The sequence below is a fragment of the Amblyomma americanum genome, chromosome 7 (genome assembly GCF_052857255.1).
Source record: "Amblyomma americanum isolate KBUSLIRL-KWMA chromosome 7, ASM5285725v1, whole genome shotgun sequence".
Lineage (NCBI taxonomy): Eukaryota > Metazoa > Arthropoda > Arachnida > Ixodida > Ixodidae > Amblyomma > Amblyomma americanum.
The window spans coordinates 84975913-84995707 of NC_135503.1; the positions used below are offsets into that span (position 1 = coordinate 84975913).

The 19795-nt window shown below is 48.3% G+C and overlaps 1 long non-coding RNA gene across 3 annotated transcripts in view; it reads right to left on the reverse strand.

Annotated features, from left to right (window-relative positions):
- Nucleotides 1-18564, reverse strand: part of LOC144097302 (uncharacterized) — a 111595-nt gene extending 93031 nt beyond the window's left edge. For all 3 annotated transcript variants that reach the window (XR_013306972.1, XR_013306971.1, XR_013306973.1), the window contains exons 1-3: nucleotides 18456-18564; nucleotides 6316-6453; nucleotides 2420-2509 (exon numbers count right to left, since the gene is read on the reverse strand). This is a non-coding gene — a long non-coding RNA (uncharacterized LOC144097302). The remainder of the gene's footprint in view (nucleotides 1-2419; nucleotides 2510-6315; nucleotides 6454-18455) is intronic.
- Between the last annotated feature and the right edge of the window lie 1231 nt (nucleotides 18565-19795).

Genomic DNA, 19795 nt, shown 5'->3' on the forward strand with positions numbered 1-19795 from the left:
AGGTGGCTCCACCTAGTGAAACCGTAGCGCTCGGTTGCTCTCCCAAAATGGCGGTAGGCAGACAGCAACAGCAAATAAGGGTTTCAGGGCCTGCAGCTTCGGAGTCGGAATCAAACGGTGTATGACGTAGATCCTTATTGTACTGGTTGGTGCTCCTGCAACTGGTACTACACGGCTCTGCCTGTTTTTAGACCCTCTTACTCACTGTGTACAGCTGATATTATTTTTGTCGCAAATTTTAAAATCTACACAGAAAACCATGCAGAAACGCCGAGGCGAGCCGAATGCCGCTAACCGATGTACAGACAAGAAAAAAAAACATAATCTGTCCTTTATCCCCGAAGGAGCTCCTCGTTCCTTCTTCTTGTCTGCCACGGTTACTTTGATTTGATTATTTAAACCAGGCCGTATCAGTAATATTACCGAGGATCAGTAATAATATTATATCGAGTGTTAGGAGATATTGATTGATTGAAAGTTCCTTATTTTGAAAGGGAGGCACGAGGCCACTGTGGAGGAAAATGGAGATGGATAAATAGACAGGTTTAGGTTTGTGAGTGTTTAACGTCGCAAAGCGACTCAGGCTATGAGGGATGCCGTAGTGAAGGGCTCCGGAAATTTATACCACCTTGGGTTCTTTAACGTGCACTGACATCGCTCAGTACAGGGACCTCTAGAATTTCGCCTTCATCGAAATTCGTCCGCCACAGCCGGAGGATCAAACCAGCATCTTTCGGGCCAGCAGCCGAGCGCCATATACACTGAGCCACCGTGGCGGTACATAACAGGTATCTTCGAGTCGTTAATTTCCGACATACCTTTTGCAAGCCATGAACTGATTAGAAAATTGAGACTTGATACAGATTTTGATGTTAACATGTTCTCAGCAGCCAGCGCATTACAATGAAAGTGTGTGTCGTCAATCTTAGCAAATTGCGATATGGAAAAGGAAGCGTGACTGTGGTCTTCTAACCAGCATCCTTCTTACCATGTATCTTATTTTGTGGCATATTAATTCGAAAGCATTATTCGGCTCATTGGTCACGAAACCCGGCGCCGTTGAAAAGTGGTCACACAAAATCCAATGTAACGTTGCCGTACTATCAAAGGAGAGAAAAATTTCTTCCGAAGGCGCGGGGAACTGAACCCAGGAATATCAGGTTGCGAGGCCAACACCTAACGATACGCCACAAAATGCTGCAGCTTCTGGGCAAACAAAGGTGTACCTAGTATTTGAATTGCGTTACGACTGTGTGCTAATGATTAGTTGTGGCATTCAAAACGAGGAGAAAAAATAAAAATAAAAGAAAATTATAAAAAAATAAAACAAATTAATGAATGAAAATGATACTTTCGCTTTCAAAGCACGTAAGTAGTCTTAAGTGCAATCAGTAATTTTTTGTGCAAAGATTACGGACATTTCCACATAAAAAAAGATTTACTCTCCCTGGGCCTTCGAGTTGGCCTTCTGTGTGTGCTTTCACAGAGGTCTCAAGAGCTCCATAAAATGAATAAAATGATAATTGTTTTTAATTGACAGTTTGTCGATGTCTCCAATTCTAGGAACGCTTACAAAGGTTTCACTGCCTTTTAAATGTGGGTATATTAGCTAGCATATTATGTGGGTTATGTTTTACTTCGATTCCTTAAGAATTCGGGCGTTCTAGCTCTAAATTGTCTGAGTCGAACCACACAGAGAATGTTCAAAAGCAGCCTCAAATACCAGGAAAGAGAGACAAGAAAGGACACACTCAGTGTGCAAAAAGAGCGTCCCGGAAAAGGGCGCCAGATTGTCGTTTTAAGCCACTCTCCAGTCGCTCTAGAATTGGCAAAGGAGCACCGAAACAGGACAGTGCTGCCGATGACGGCGTGGGCTGGCTCATGCGTACAGTAAGCAGCCATCCATGAACTGAGCTTTGAGTTCGACCTTTCTCGTCTTTCTGTCCTCGTACTTTCGCTCAAACTTTGAGAATGAGCGATTTTCACCGATTTGCCCAGCAGATATTTCTGCGGCAGCATAAAGGCAAAGTAAAATACAATCAGTTGGCAAGGAGTGCGCACTGATTCTGCCCTCCTGAACATTTAAAAATGCACTGAAATGCCGTTGCAAGAGCTTTCGCATGTCGCAGCAATCGGAAAAGCGGAAGGCACCGCCAGGATCGCACGCGCGACCCCGTGCTACGGAGCGGCGCGCCTTGGCCAGGAGACCATCGCGATGCGTGCGATAGCTAATGTTCCTCTCTCGGCTGGTAACAAGTAAAGCGTCTAGGCTTTGGCAAGGACTTCGTCGCTACAGGGCCTCAGGCTCGCTTCGAAAGAAGTGTTTTATTCCTTAAGAATTTATAAGAAATAAAGGAATTTCCCGGAGCACGCCACAGATAATATGCATGAAATAGACAACATGTTCATGCAGACTCACGTGTTGGTACAGGTTTCCACAGCCGTAGGCTTCATATTGGCAGGTAAAAAATGTTGCAGAGAATAACAGCGGTGTTACTAAGGGAAACGTCTGAGGAGACAAACAGGGTGGCAAATGTTAAAATCTGACATGCACCACAGCGAACTCGACACCTGTTGTTCGGAAATTTCTCTATAGCAAATAATTGGTGCATGGTTTATGGGGGTTTAACGTCCCAAAGCGACTCAGGTTATGAGACACGCCGTAGTGAAGGGCTCCGGAAATTTCGACCACCTGGGGTTCTTTAACGTGCACTGAGATGGCGCATTACACGGGCCTCTAGAATTTCGCCTAAATCGAAATTCGACTCTCGCGGCCGGAATCGAACCCGCGTCTTTCGGGCCAGCAGCCGAGCGCCGTAACCACTCAGCCACCGCGGCGGTCCTCTCTAAAGCAAATTAAGCGCTGGTGTCGTGCTCATGACCAACTATATCTCTACAGGTCATGTCTGGATTAAACACGCATCTAGTCCGTTCTAAAAAAGCATTCCTGATTTTAGGATAGAGAATTCTGAGGCTTAGGCCTTGTTTGGACTCTCAGCGCTGAACAAAACTTGCACGGATTATATCTTGTGAGCCCGGTGAAATAAGTATACTCCGACACTTTCATGTTGGTATAGGGTGATAAGCGCAGTTTACTATAGTAGTTGATTTGATAATAGCAGCTGCGAAGCTAGCCATGGCGCCCAAATATAACCTCTCACTGGTCCAAAACAGGGCAATTTGCCCATTAGAAGGTCGAAAGCATCTACACGATACGCGCGGCTTATCACAAAGAAATGCGACCAGTGTTTCTGCTTGCATGAAAACATGACCATAATAATAATATTAATTGGTTTTTGTGGAAAGAAAATGGCACAGTATCTGTTTCGTATATCGTTGGACACCTGAACCGCGCAGTAATGGAAGGGATAAAGGAGGGAGTGAAACAAAGGAAGAAAGAGGTGCCGTAGTGGAGGGCTCCGGAATAATTTCGATGACCTGGGGATCTTTACGTGCACTGGCATCGCACAGCACACGGGCGCCATAGCGTTTTGCCTCCATAAAAACGCAGCGGCCGCGGTCGGGTTTGAACGCGGGAACTCCGGATCATTAGCCGAGCGCAATAACCACTGGCCCACCGTGACGGGCCAGTTAACCTGCTGAGTCCATTTTCCATGCACACGAAATGCACACTAAAAAAAATTACCACGTATCAAAAAATGTCGCGAAGTTAATCCCAGTGTTCCACGTTCATTTAGAATTCCCCGAAACACGGGTGATTTTGCATAACTTCATGACGCGCGTGGTGCCACCAAATCAAGGAAAACGGGGGATCTTTGGGCGATTGAAAGGAAGACATGAAGGAAGGAAGAAAACAGGCGACAGTCGGGAAGCTGTCCGTGCTGCGCTGCAGAAATGGTTCTGGAAGTCGCGTGATTTTTTCGCAAAGGAGTACTGAGATTTTTTGCTTCAACAACGCAATAATGGTAACGGCGTCTGAAGCTAGATCAGCGCTGGGCGGACCTGCGTTTAGCTGATTTCGTGCGTAAGTACGGTTGCACAGCGTTCAGCGCACCATCTTCATCTATGTTCGTATACTGTGATGTTGCGGGTTAAGAAACTCATTTCCTTGGCGTGACCACGTTTTTGTGCCTAACGCGAGACACTCCTGGGAAACCTGAGGAAACTGAAAGTTCCACTGGTCGATGTCCCCCGAGTCATGTATTCTATGGGAACCCGAACTGAGCGACGATCAGTGTCACAATCATTATTGCAGTCTTTAGCGGACGCTAGGCATATGCAACAGAGGCACAGAGGGCAAAACACTTGTGTATAATGGCCGAACTTTCTGTACCGCAGCTCCCAAAACCACTGCGACCAGGAAGGCAAAAAAGATGGTGAAATCCTACAAGTTTAATTGCACATGCCTACGTCCACACCATTTTTAACCAAACTTTATCCCTAGATATCACTAGACGTCAATATCAAGGATAACTATGATAAAGATAACAATTGTTAAGGATAACAATGAACTTGGTTTCATAGCAACTTGTGGCATTTTCATGGAGCGCTTTCTTGAAATTCTGTTTTCTTACTTACGTTCGACCTTCGTTGGATGGGGTGAAAAAGTTTAATTCAAACGGTCTCGTATTTTATGGCGATGGATATGGGTTTGGATTACGACATTAAGGACTTAGCTTAGAAAATGTTTCACCATTTTGATGATTTCTTTAGTTTTTCTAAACCAAGGGTCCCCCAGGAGTGTTACCGATGACATTTAGATTTTAAATGAAAGGTGCCAGGGTGTGGGTTTCACGTTTGAATTACCAGAATCGTGTTCTATTCAGTTCATTGACTTGAAAGTCATTTGTCATGAGACAGGAACGTGTGGGGGAATATTCCCCAATAACAGCCAAGTCGGTCCTCAGTTACAATTCAGAGCACTCTAAGTTAGTCAAGGCAGGAATTGTGACTTCATGTCTCAAGGCTTCATTGCGGAAATTGTGCTCCCATTGTGTGCAGACCAGCTTCCAGGAGTAAGTTCAGAGGCTAAGGGGCGCTGGTTTTCCGGATGTGGCTTTGGCTCAAATACTGGAGGGGATACTGACGATGGGCGATAGTTTCGCAAAAGAAAACGAAAAAAGACGGGCGTGGTCACAGTATCAAGCCTCAATGGCTGCGGAGACCTTAGCGTGGTCCCTGGCACCGTACGGCGCCGTTGTTTTGTCTATGTGGGCTACCGCTGTTACCTTGGCAGAACCACCACGTAATTATTGCCATTGTAGCACGAGTTTGTTGGCGTTGAACTGTACTGCCAAACTGCCGCGATGGTTCCTCCATTGCGGCGTCGCGGAGTCAGCCTTCATGTTGACAACGTCGTGCGATTGAGCTAGTCATGTATTCTGCTAGGGATGAGGTCCAGGAGCATATATTTGTCATCAATTATACTATTGTTTTGTTACCCCGTATTAAACGTTGCTGTTTCTGCTGCTTGTGGTGTTGCCTGCTTGTGGTGTTGTGGTGCTGCTTGTGGTGTTGTGGTATTTGCCGGGTGATACCATAATTCGCTGACCAATTTAAGGGGATTGTTTCCTTAAAGTTGCCTCCTGTGCTTCGCTCCAGGCTCTCGGCACGACCACAGCTGAGCCTCTCTTCGGGCGGCGCTTTTCAAAGCATCCGCAGCTAGAGACGGAAACTGCCACATTCCTTGCCTATGGGCGCGCTTTCCCGCCTTATTCTACGGTAATTAACCTCTGGTTGCGTCTTTCTCTGTTCTCGCAATATCCTCCTCATTCCACGGTAACCCTTCTCCTGCTCCTTCCTCGTCAGGGGGTTCCCGTGGTAGTCGCCCTCCGGTTACACGAAACATTATTACTGCACCACTACTACAACAGCTACTACTACTGCGACAACCACCACCACTACTATTTCTGCTACTGCTAGTAGTAAGTCGACGGCGCTTAACTCAGCAAATAGGCCTTGACCAGCGGTCGCCGTATTACTGAAACAGTGGTGCGACAAGTCAAATGCGCACACCCCAGAGGCTGCGCTACAAGACCGAAAGCACTCTCACGGGGTGTACGCGTCAGAGTTTGATTTGCAGGTGGGAATAAATATAAATTCAATTTTCACAGCCAATATTGCGTAGTTTGCTGCCGGACAAATGTTGAGATACGAGGAAAGGGCCAGAAAATGAAATTCACTGGAAACGATAAATCGATGCAGTTGTCATTACTGTTCGTCGAGAAAGATCGAGAGCCCCACATGAATCTGTCGCATGCAATTTACGTCAAATTCTTCAAGGCAATAATGAAACCTGGCTTGGTGAATAAGTGCTTTAGAGATGCCATTGGTAAGAAAAGTACGAAAACTCACCGCAGCGTCTATGGAGGTAGGGCAGAAAAAAATTTACATAGAACCCAATTACCCACATGGCGGAAACTGTGAAGACGTGCATTCTTCGACAGGTGTTGTTTTCAGTGGCGGTATTGCCACGCGGAAAGTACGTCGGGACTAAATGAAAGAATTAAAACAATTACAGTTCAAGCGAGAGCGAAAACAACAAAAAGCAGTGAACTCGACACTGTTACGTACCTGCGCTGCCGAAGGCAAAACTACGCTTACTGGCATGTGGTGTCGTAAACTGCGTGTCTGTTCAAACTTCGCGTGGTTTTTGCAGTTTACATCGTTTTTGCGGCGAGGTAATAGCCTCGAACTCGTCACGCAGTCTGCTCTTCCACTCGGGTATGCGGATTCGGCGGTGGCGCCAAGGCCATGGTACGCAGGGGCCGAATCCACAAAAGGGTTCGCTTTGGAACGCGTTCGCTTTGCCGTGACGTCAATTTGACGTAGGCATCGTGGGGAGAAGGATGGGACGAACACTGTGGAAGGACGAGGGGGCAGGCAACAACCAACTGGCTTTGTTGGGCGGTACCATCTCGGCTGCTTGCATGTTTAAGGGACTATATGCTAACTTCGGCGCGTTTTTAACCTCTCGTGCCGACACGCACGATTGCCTGAGCAACGGGCAAAATCGTCCGGCTCACAGACAACTGCGGGAGCCGTACAGTTGCCTCGCTGCCGACTGTCGCCTGGAAGTCCCCGGTAGCGAGCAACCGTAACGCGCAGAGTATTTTGCGCTCTGTTGTGAGCGCACTTTTTCTCGTTGGTCCAAGGTGGGGGTTTTAGCGCTTCGCATAGCCTGCGTACAAGTCCCTTCGACAGCCTGAAATGCCTTCGGAAGGCATCGTCACGCATGTCGAAAGGATTGTCATGCCCGCGCGACCGCCGATGCCGCCAATGACAGCCGCTGAGCACCGCTAACAACAGCGGGGCGACGGGAGGTACCGGCATGTTTCTTCTCGCGCCGAAGCGAACGCCACTTTATAAGAGTTCCGCACACAGCGACCGAACGCGTTCGCTTTCACTTGATTGACATGTATCGTGACGTAAACAAAATCCGTGGTCCCGCCTCCGTGAAGTGATGTCACCGCCAGCGGTGACGACACAAGGCCAATGGGGCCAGGTGGCGAGAGAGAAAGCGAACGCGTTCCAAAGCGAACTTTTCCTGGATTCGGCCCCAGAACTGGCTTGTGCTACGCAGTCTTTTGCGCGATGAAATAGCTACCAAGCGTTTTGCGTTTGAACGTCGCCATGTATCCAGAGCCAATTAAGGCCGTCAGCCGATTACTGCGTTGCTGTCGGCTGAAGTAACTACTACTGGAAGTGGGAAAAAATTGTTGCAGGGATTGGCGAACCGGATTCACATCAGTGACATGTGTGTGGTTTCTAGCGGTTTCCTTTTCATCGCTTTCGATCGTCCTTGGATTGCAAGCATCAAATGAAAACGTTTTGTCCAATCTGCCGGCTGCGTCTGGTGTGCGCTATGAGCACTTTCTTGGATAAAACGAAGGGTCATACAACCAATAGCGATGCTTGAGATATTTGAAGTTTGAAGTTTATACCACAAAGCAAAATGATACATGAGATGTGGTAGGGAGCGTGGGCAAAAAGCCACATATAAGTAGCTACACTGACTAGCCATACCTCGCAATTACTGAGAGCGTACGCTTTGAAAGAGGTGAGTAGCACGGATCCAAAAAACAAATATCACGACTGCGATGCTAGTTTGTAAACAACAGACATAAAATGCAAACAGTCCCATTACATCGCAAACCGGAATGAACAGCGAAATATTAGAAAGCATTGTACAAAAAAGCCAATGCAAGTCAAGTTAAGAAAGCGCGCGCAATTTCTCTATCGTGAAGCTGTATTTACATAAAACCTGTGGAATGCAAGACTGAACCATCTGAAATCTGTCATTTGTGCGAGATCATGGAACATGCCAGAGTTCTGTGCGCCTCATTTAGAGTAAACATGTGTTTTTTTTAGATTTGCCAATGCTGTCAAAATATGTGTGCATTTACGTATTTCAGATTTAAGTGTAGGAAGTAAGTGGCTTAAAGTCATACAACTTCTGTAATTTCACGATGTTGAGTTTAGTGAAAAATGGAGATGTGTGGGCATCACGAGGTTGTTTTGAAAGTACTTGTAGAACATTTTTGTAATATTAAAAGGTCATACATTGTCTTCAAGGTGCCGTTTCCCATTACTAGATGGCAGTATCGCCAATGCGATTGAAACACGGCTACATATAGAAGATGTGTGGGTGGATGGAGGATGCCATGGCCACAAAACATGTGGGGCAAGTGTAGAGGTGTTTTCCGACGGGCTAGTATGTACAGAAAAAAAATTATTTCGGGGCAGTCAGTCAGGTGAGCCAGCCATTTGTGTTTATCACAGTAAGAGAGGAATGCACGCTCCTACCGCCGGTAACAATATCAGGCGACTAGTTCTCGACCCAGCGATATAATTTCTTTGCGGGGAAGTCCCATTCCGTAAACATTTTCTTCCGACGCAGCTAAGTGCGAATGTAGGTATGGAAACAGTGCCATTCTTTTGCACACAAGAATTTAACCACATTGTTCAAATGCGCTAGGAAAAAGAGTGTTAGACGACGCTTCGTGGATTGTTTGAAAACGTTAGCAGCCAAATCATTTTGTAGCTGGGGTTAGCACAATAAAGTTTTGTTATATCTAAGGTGGTACATTTATGCTCATTATCTCTGAGATCAAGACACTAACTTCGTTACATCCGAGGTACGGACACGTAAGTTCGTTATATAAGAGGTTTCGACACGAAAGTTCGTTAAATCATTGGTTCGAAAGTTCGTATAAGTGGTATACCAAGTTTGTTCGTAGCCTTATTTGTGCCACCTAGGCTCTCACCCGCCCACCGCGGCTTATGGGCGGCCTGTCACTGGCTTCAGACATGCAACGCTAACCACTTGCGTTTGCACAAAGCCTACTAACACATTAATGATCGTGCCTCCATGAAGGAAATTTTCGCTCAGATCAAAATTGGCAGGAGACAAAGTGTGATAAATGACTTCGTGCCGACAAAAGCAAGGAAGTTTATTTAAGTACTGCACACGTTCCTCTGGCCGATTAAACTGCGAAAACAAATGCGCCACATGCATCTCCTCACCGTAGCATAACTGGGACGCTGGCAACGCACACGCTGCAGAGCGTTTTTGTTTGCGTCTTGTAGAAGAATTTCCGTCATATGGCGTGACAGTTTGTTTCGAGTGCGCCATAATATTCGTTTGAAGAGTGATGCCAGGTGCGAAACTTCGCTTGTCACATAATCGCGTCGCATTCAGGAAAAGAACTCTCCTACGTAACTATTAGAACACTAGACAGGGAGCACGCGCGCTGCGCCATTCCGATAAATGACGTGATACTTGCGTAGTACTTAAAAAAATAAAGACATGCCTAGTTTCGAACAGTCCTAACTCGTTACATTAGTCTATTAAGAAAACTACCTCGAAAGATACCCTGCATCGCTACGTTGACCGCCGTCGCGGCCAGAGGTATACTGTCAACGCATTGCACGCTGTCAATTTTACTAACATACGTTAATTGTCGGCCCGACGGTGGAAGCCACTACGCAGCCCTATCATCCGCGGAAACCCCGGCCAATGCTTGGAAAAATGACGTCGCTGTTGCTTGAAAGGCTTTTTCCCGTCAGTAAGAGATTTTAGAACACAACAGAATGAGTGCAGGAGCTCCGAAGTGCCGATTTGTGCCACTTGAATATATCATGTTGGGTCATGCTGGAAGAAAAGAATTGTGGGAAGCCCTTATGTCCATTTCATGAGATTGGCCGCCGTCTCAGCGCGTTTGCGCATGCGCAGCAGAGGACGAAGCAGACGACACATCTACGCCCAACGTCACACACACACGTTATATTCTGCGCTACCGGCCAAAGACTCCTGGTAGTCCTTGCGAGAGCAGAGCACTTCCAGCACATTTTTTCTCTCATGCAGCTGGTATAGCGAGGACTTCTACTAATCTTTCCTTTCACCAAGGGCTCGCTATATATATATATATATATATATATATATATATATATATATATTGTAACAGTTGTTACACAGAAAAAGGAACTGCAGCGGCTGAACGAGGGCACCAGAGAAACGGACCTACACTTCAACGTCGTCTACTTCTAGAGGCTGCGATCTCTTTCTTCTTCTACTTCCAATCCTCGTGTCACAGCCCCCTCTTCAGGAGCATCGCCCCGATGCGGTGTTACCATCAGACCGAATAGCGGGGAGAAAAGTGTTCAAGAGGTACACCACGAGTCTGACATCACGGAATATGACTACATGCAGCCGGAAAGTCACTCGGGGGGTCGCTCGTAGTACGGCTTCATTCGCACCACATGCACAACGTCGCTGCGCTTGCCGTTGTGCGATGAACGAGCTGGCGAGGCTGGTGCAACTTCGTACGTTACGTCGCTGAGGCGGCGGACAACAAGGTAAGGGCCGAAGTAGCGGCGCAGTAACTTTTCGGACAGCCCGCGACGACGAACGGGCGTCAAAACCCACACATAGTCGCCTGGGTGGTAGGTAACGTAGCGGCGTCCAAGGTTGTAGCGGTCAGCATCGTTCTGCTGCTGACGGTGAATGCGGTGTCTGGCCAGTTGCCGTGCTTCTTCCGCGCGCTGAGCATAGGTGGCGACGTCGACAACAAGTTCACTCTCACTGTCAGGGGGGTCCACGGGTAGCATAGCATCGACCAAAGACTAATTCGAACGGAGTGAACTGCGTCGTCTGTTGCTGCGCGGTATTATACGCGAATGTTGCGTATGGGAGAATTTCGTCCCATGTCTTGTGCTCGATATCAATATACATGGAAAGCATGTCGGTCAAGGTCCTGTTGAGGTGTTCTACCAAGCCATTTGTCTGCGGGTGGTAGGCTGTTGTACGTCTATGGCTGGTGTGCGTGAGCTTGAGTACAGCCTGAGTGAAGCGGGCCGTAAATGCAGCTCCACGGTGAGTAATGATAGCTGCAGGAGCGCCATGACGCAGGACGATGTTGTGGACGAAGAAGTCGGCGACTTCAGCAGTAGTACCGTTTGCAAGTGACGTGGTCTCAGCGTATCGGGTCAAAATATCTGTCGCGACCGCAATCCAGCGGTTTCCTCTGGTCGACTTCGGAAAAGGGCCGAGGAGGTCTATGCCAATTTGCTGAAAAGGGGTCTTTGGTGGTGCTATGGGCTGCAGAAAACCGGCTGGCTTCAGAGGAGGAGATTTGCGCCGTAGGCAATACCGGCATGTTGTTACGTATTTACGCACGGATGGGAGTAAATTGGGCCAGTAATACTTAAGCCGAATCTTTGCCAGTGTGCGACTAACCCCCAAGTGGCCGGCGGATGGTTCATCATGAGAAGCGCTTAAGATTTCGGAGCGTAACTGGGATGGCACAACAATCAGAAACGTCTCTTTGTTGCTCTCAAAGTTGCGCTTGTAGAGGACTCCACGCCGCAGAATGAAGGTCTGTAGTCCACGGCTAAACACACGAGGTACATGAGAATTCAAACCCTCCAGATACTTAACGAGTGGCGCCAACTTAGAACCTGCTCGTTGAAGCTGCGCCATACGGGAGATGCTAATGGCCCAAAGAACACGGCAATCTTCGGGGATGTCTTGCGTAGCCGGTTCCACGGGCACTCGTGATAAACAGTCCGCGTCCTGGTGCTGCCGACCCTATTTATAGACGACCGTAACGTCGTACTCCTGTAAACGGAGGCTCCATCTGGCCAACCGGCCAGAAGGGTCTTGAATGCTGGCCAGCCAGCATAGCGAGTGATGATCGCTGAGAACACGAAACGGTCGGCCGTAGATGTAAGGTCGAAACTTACTCAGAGCCCAGATTACGGCAAGGCACTCTTTTTCGGTCGTCGAATAGTTCCGTTCTGATCTAGAAAGTGTGCGGCTCGCGTAGGCGATTACTCGCTCTGCGCCGTCCTGCCACTGTACGAGGATCGCTCCGAGGCCGACATTGCTGGCGTCAGTGTGGACATCAGTCTCTGCATTCTCGTCAAAATGAGCTAGTATTGGTGGACTTTGAAGGCGGCAGCGGAGTTCCTCGAAGGCTGCGTCTGGGGCACTTCCCCATACGAAGGGTGTGTCATCTCGAGTCAAGGCAGTCAATGGCTCAGCTAGGCGAGAAAAATCTAACAAAGCCGCGGTAATACGAGCAGAGGCCCAAAAAACGTCGGAGGGCCTTCTTGTCGGTTGGGCGTGGGAAACTGGAGACGGCGGAAGTCTTGTCGGGGTCTGGAAGAACACCTTGTGCGCTGACAACATGTCCTAAGAAACGGAGCTCCTCGAAGGCGAAATGGCAATTCTCTGGCTTGATCGTTAGTTGTGCAGACTGAAGAGCTTGAAGGACAATGTGCAATCGCTGCAAGTGTTGTTCTAAGCTAGACGAAAAGATGACCACGTCGTCCAGGTACACAAGGCATGTCTGCCACTTCAAACCAGCTAAAACAGTGTCCATCATGCGTTGAAATGTGGCCGAAGCGGAGCAAAGTCCAAACGGGAGCACCTTAAATTCGTACAGACCGTCGGGTGTCACGAAAGCCGTTTTCTCGCGGTCTCGCTCGTTCACCTCGATCTGCCAATATCGGCTTTTCAGATCTAAGGAAGAGAAGAACCTGGCGTCCCGGAGTCGGTCAAGGGCATCATCGATCCTCGGGAGTGGGTATACGTCCTTTTTGGTAACATTATTCAGTTTCCTGTAATCAACACAGAATCGCAACTTGTTGTCTTTATTTTTCACCAGGACCACCGGCGACGCCCACGGACGTGTTGACGGCTGTATAACGTCGTCTGCAAGCATTTCATCAACTTGCGTTCTAATAGCTTCGCCCTCTTCAGGCGAAACGCGGTATGGACGCTGACAAACTGGTGGCGTGGCCGAATCGGTGACAATGCGATGCTTGGCTACCTGCGTACGTCCGACCTTGGAGCTCGCCGCGAAGCAATCTTTAAAATCAAGTAGCAGCGACGACAGAAGGTTCTTCTGATGAAGTGACAACTCCGGGTTGATTTTAACCTTCTGAAGGGCGTTACTTGGTGCGGCATCGTCGTGAAGATTCACCTGTACGGGGCACAGATTCGGCAACCTATCCACGTCGTCGAGGAAGGCGACGGCCGTTCCCTTGGCGAGGTGCTGAATTTCGTTCGTGAAATTCGTCAGAAAAACTGTCGCACAGCCGTCATTCAGTTCCACAAGACCGCGCGCGATAGCCACACCCTTCTCGAGCAACAGCGAAGGGTGACTGTCCGCAATACCTTCGTAGTCGTGAAACGAGTCTTTCCTAATACCAGCACACTGGATCGTGGTGGCAGCATTACGTCGTCTTCGACTATACGCAGAGCGTTGACTCCTGAGCCTTCTGTGTTACTGTGCGCCACGGCTTGCTTCGTCGAAAATGTGACTCGCGCCTCGTGTAGGTCGATCACAGCACCGTTTGCCTGTAGAAAGTCGAGGCCCAGAATCAAATCTCTCGAACACTCGCTCAACACGACGAATTCACCCAAGTAGACGAAACCGCGGATGCCGACTCGGGCTGAGCACCTTCCGGCCGGGCTAATGAGGTGACCTCCAGCCGTGCGAATGCTAGGGCCCAACCATGGTGTCAAAACTTTGCTCAATTCCTGCGCGAAGGTGTGGCTCATCACGGAATAGTCAGCCCCAGTATCAAGTAAAGCGATGGTGTCAGTTTCGTCAATCGTCACACGCAAATCAGAAGTAGCGCGTCGGATGCTGTCGCTACCCTGCCCCGGTGAGGAATCAGCGTATCGGTATATCGGCGGCGGAGGATCTTTAGTTTTCCCGACAGCAGCGGCCTCGCCTCCGGAGTCCGCTGGAATTAGGTTTCCCGGCGTGTACTGGGAGAACGCCGCTCAGGGTAGCCGGCGTCTCGGCGAGGGCTTGGGGAACGGTAACGCAGCGCAGATGACGACCTAGGATCGTAGCGACCGTATGTCCCAGGCCTCTGACGGGCCGACAGATGAGCTTCAATTTCGAATGGTCGTTCGCCATTCCGGGGGCAAGGGTCGTCGGGCGCGAAACCTCGCAGACCCACTCGGCGGTACGGGCAGGCCCTGTAAAGATGTCCCGCCTCACCACAGTGGTAGCAAAGGGGCCGCCGGTCCGGTGCACGCCACACTTCACACTTCCGTGGCCGCTGATAAGCTGGTCGAGCAGGCACACGGAAAAGACCAGACTGCTGCGCTGCGTGAGTCGCGGTATTCACGTCGTAGCCTGGCGTTGGGGCCCGGCAGAGGACAGATGCATAGGTTGGTCTGCCCTCAGTCTGTCTTGGGATCTGAGGCAGTTGTTGCTGCTGTGCTGCTAAGCGCACCTCGTCCCGGACGACTTCAGACAGCGATGTAACAGACGGCGCGCTGGGAGGCAGCTGGAGGGCTTGTAATTCCTCCCTGACGATCGACCTGATTAGGTCCCGTAAAACGGCCGCATCACTCCCTAGCGGCATCGAAGAAACAGCGGGCCCAAGCGTGCTTACATCCCGATTGTATTGCCGGGCTCGTTGCAGGAGCGTCGTCTCCATGGTAGTCGCTTCCGTGAGGAATTCGGCAACAGTACGCGGTGGACTGCGCACACGACCGGCGAAAAGTTCCTGCTTGACCCCGCGCATGAGGTGGCGAAGCTTCGTCTCCTCCGCCATTGATTGGTCAGCACGCTTGAAGAGGCGCGTCATGTCCTCTACATACATGCGGACGCTTTCGTTAGTCCGCTGATTACGGGAGCGAAGCGTAGCTTCAGCTTTCTCCCGGCGGTCTGCGTTGGGGAATGTAGCTATGAGATTTTAGCGAAATGTCTCCCAGGTGGACAGGTTGCTCTCGTGGTTCTTGTACCATGTCCTAGCGGAGTCCTCGAGCGCAAAATGCACATTATGGAGCTTACGGTCGTCGCTCCAACCGTTGTAGCGGGCGACCCGCTCGAAGGTGTCCAGCCAGTCTTCAGCATCTTCGTACACGTCGCCGTGAAAAGATGGCGGTGTTCGCGGCGTGTGGTAGAGGATGGGCGCCGGGAACCTACTGTCTGTGGCCATTTCCGGTGGGACCGTCGGTCGAGGCTGCGTCTTCCTCGTCGGGTTGTCAAGAGGCCCGAACTCAGGTGTCTCACCGCGGAGGCGGCGGCTTGGGCGCTGATGGACCGGTGTGTGTGCCGTCTTTACCTCGTAGGCGTACGCAGGTCGGGAAGCGTACGCAGCACCTCCACCACATGTGTAACAGTTGTTACACTGAAAAAGGAACTGCAGCGGCTGAACGAGGGCACCAGAGAAACGGACCTACACTTCAGCGTCGTCTACTTCCAGAGGCTGCGATCTCTTTCTTCTTCTACTTCCAATCCTCGTGTCAATATATATATATATATATCACTGGCGATCACGCTGACCAGCACGGTATTAGAGACTGGCCTAGATAGTAGATGGCACCACCTTTTCGAGATGGCCGTGCTCTTGATAAAATGACCTACATGGAACATCGCAAAGCGAAAATCTCTAACAAGTGACCAAATAAGCCGTGAGGAGCATTTATTTTCACCAGACACAGCATTAAACTCATTTGCCGACGGAGTTCGGCGCGCCCATTCAGTTGCGGTATTCGCACATCTATTGGCTTTCATTTTCTCATTTACTGCTGTATAGTGCTGATAGATATGGATTCCCATCGTTCGAACTAGTGGTATTTTGTAGTGACTCGGCACCATGTGCGCAAATTTGCCACCTTTGAACGGAGACCGACGGCTCGTGATGCGTTCATGCAATGGATGGGGTTCAAAGCCATCCAGATCGCCGTATCACACATGCTTTGCGGAGAGTTCAAGCGCGAGTAGCTACCGACAATTATTGCATTGGTTAAAGTAATCATTTCCTGGCAAAATATACTAGAGTTCAGCGGCGCAAGAAGACGGGGACGGCAACACGCAAAACACAGGAGAGCCGTCAACTACCAACTGATTTTATTATCTAGAAAACCGCTTAATTAAGTTACTTGGTAGTTGGCGCCTGTCTTGTGTATTGCGTTTTCCTGTACCCGTTTTCTTGCGCCATTGCATTCCTTTTACGATGTCTATTCACGAACTAGCTGAAACTGGAGTCGTGATGCTTAAGTTCTCACTGCGTATGATAGGGAGTCAACTGCTGCTACAGAACATGATAGACTGTTTCACCTGACGGCTTAAAATTTAACAAATCGCAATTAAATTTTTTCACGGCTTTCATCTCTAAGCATTTGAGCTGCCTTTTTTTCTGAAATGAACTCTTAAAGTGATTTCCACTTGTTCCTACAAGTTTTACAGTAAGTTTCACTGTTTCCTATTTGACCTTGCATACAAGCTACGGATGGCTCATTTGCTTCGAGGGAGTAGAAATAAAAATCACACGTTGTAATGTTTGGGGCCCAATCCGGATGTCTCATAAAGTGCTGTCATGAAGTACATTCCGTTTGCTTAGCCACGTCACGAAAAGCGCCATTTCTTCGCTCTCCGCGACAGCGGGCGTCGTAGGGATGAAAGCACCAAGCTCGCAATTTTGTTTCGTTCAAACATCGTGTGCGGGCTCCTCGTTGTTTCTTTCGCAACAATAGTTATTCGCTCTCAAATGAAGCTCGTCATTACGAACCTTGAGCTGGATCTTCGATTTCGACATTTTTCATGTGCGCTTGAGTGACTGCGTGACGCGCTGCAAGATGCTTGCTTGGACCTCTTGGCCCCCATGGGTAAAAAAGCAATGTGGCCACTGCTATGCCATGCCGACCAAATGTACGGCACTCAGCCGAGGATAGTGGCGTCATAATAATTACTCTGAATATGCTTGACAAATCCAGTATTCGTGGAGAAAAATTTTGAATACTGGATATTTTCAGGTGTTACGAGAATAATAAGGTTATGTAAATTCTCCAGATTCCTAGTAAAATATTGCATGGAAGTTTTCGGTCGCTCGCATGGAGTAAATAAGTCTGTCGTAAAAAAATCAATGCGAAACATTTCCGACGATAGCAAAAATGTTGATGTTAATATTAAATTGTTAATGTTATTGTTAATTCAAGTCTGCCGACGGGAGATTTGGGGATTTATTGAACGTGGTAGTTAAATCACACGGTGCATAAAAATGTATTTCATAATTCATGTCCCGTTATAAATGCTTTTTGTCCAGAATTTCTGGGTACTATCACCTTCATATATCGGATGCCATTGGATGACACCCTGGCAAATATTGCTCATTGCGCTGACATTCACTATGGCCGCCTTAGTCAATTTCCTTTCTCCAATAACTTTTCATTCATGCTAGGCTGAAAACAGTATTTATGCTCAAAAGAAAACAAGTGTGAATGTTTGTTCGTTTTGCTTTCAAGTTCGGGAGTTACTTTTGGTAAATAGCTTTCTTGTGACTTCAGTTGGCACACCAGCACCTGGTCCTAAAGCTCGGGAAATAGAAGCAGCGTGTTCGAAAGTGTTATTCATTACAAATAAGTGTGTCAGAAATGGCTCCCAGACACTAAGATTAGCCCGAAAAGTTTATATTTTCGAAGAAGCCGACGCTTATGCAATCTTGTTTTATACCGTTTAAATGCCTTAAATACATCATCTAGACCAACAATATCTGCACTTAGCAGATCATGCATTACTTCGATTTATCTGAATCCTTCAGCTAATTTCCCACCGGAGCATCGCCTTGACGCCAAAAAGGATTCCAACCTTCAGTCGTCACCCGCGCCATACTTGTTCTGTGTTTGCATCAGTGCTATCAGATGTCATGGCATTTTATAGCGCTCGTTCGCTCACACTTTCCGGAGGACGCCTGACGCGTAATAAAATGATATGTTTATGGAAGTGTGACACTAATATTCTGTTTGCTGCACCCCGTCCACGCCACTCTTTTTGTGCGCCGCATATATCTTTCATGCTCGTATTTTCACACCCATTTTGCACGTAGGCTACCCATAACACGTAGAAGTGGAGAATTATAGGCTGTAAATTGTGTGGCACAAAAAATACAAATGACACACCAAAGACAATGGTTGTTCGTTAGGAACCATTGATTGTTCAGTTAAGCATGGCATATCTGCTCACCTACAAAACGCAGCCCACGGCTTGGAGCTCTTTTTGCGTCCGCTGCTCTTTCGTCCTTAGTTTGTACACTCTGGTTTTCCCAAGTATTCTGGCCGTAAAACTCCGTAAGACGCTTAATACCACAGCTGAGGTCGTAATTTTACTGAGAAATTTCTCTCAAGAAAGCTTGCCAGCTCTTCGAGCTGCAAAATGTTTTGTGCTGATGATTGAGGGCATTGTTTTCAAATAAGCGGCGCTTTACTTCAGCCTTTCGCTTCCAAAGACTACGGATGCAAGCATGAGCAAAAAAAAAACAATGATTACACAAGTACAGCTGTTTATTTCTGAATTTATGCGCTTTACTTACCGCATGCACACTGTGCTGGACACATATGAGGAACACATAAGAGCTACTTGAACAAAATGTGGATTTTAACGATAAGGCGTATCAAGGAAAAATGACGCGCACGCCGTGGTTTCTGTAGCTACATAATGCTGTCTGAAAACGATATTAAGTAGTATAGAATGAATGGGACGAGCTGCAGCTATAGTTGTGGCGCCCGTATAGATTTATGTTTGCTTGCCACAATTTTATTTTATGCTAATTAGCCTGATGCTATTACGTATGGGGCTAAACACAGTTTAAACCTCACTATATATATTTTTAAATGCTTAATATGCAATTGTTTTGTAGAATATATGGGCATAACTGTCTCGATCCTTCCCAAAGGCTGGTCATGCATTCTTGCAGTAAGAGCAAAAACATTATTGAGGGCAAATGTTTTTCCGCTTGAACAGCATCAAAGTAAAAGAAATTTACGTTTATAAAAATCTGAGAGATGGAAGTACAGCAATTTTTATTCATATTACACAAGTACACGAGAGTAAATGACAGGGTTTAACGACTTTTAGCAGCGGCTGTATATAAAGTGTGCGAAGGAAAAAGAGACATCTAGTGCCAATCCCGCGCTTTGATATGTGCGATTAAGACTTGTGGAAACTTGTTTTCCCCTTTCATTTCGACATGGCCCATCTTCGTCGGCCGTCACACAACACCGGCTGGGCGAGGAGGGAAGTCTCCCTCTTGGAGGAAAGGGAACGGCGACGGGAGCGCCACCTCGCAGGTTATGCGGAATTCTGCGGGACCGGAGAGAGTCTCTTCGGGAGCCGGCCAGCGCCGTGACCGCTTGCAGCGGCACGCTCGCGTCACCTTCCGCGGCAGGCGCACGGGGATCCGTTGTGCCTTGCCGCTAGACTTTGTTTCCAGGCAGCGAAGCGAGTGCAGCAAACGCGCGCTCTGGTCGCCTTCCCCAGCAAATGGTAGGGAATGGCTTTGCCTCAAGAATGCGGCGCGCACGGGA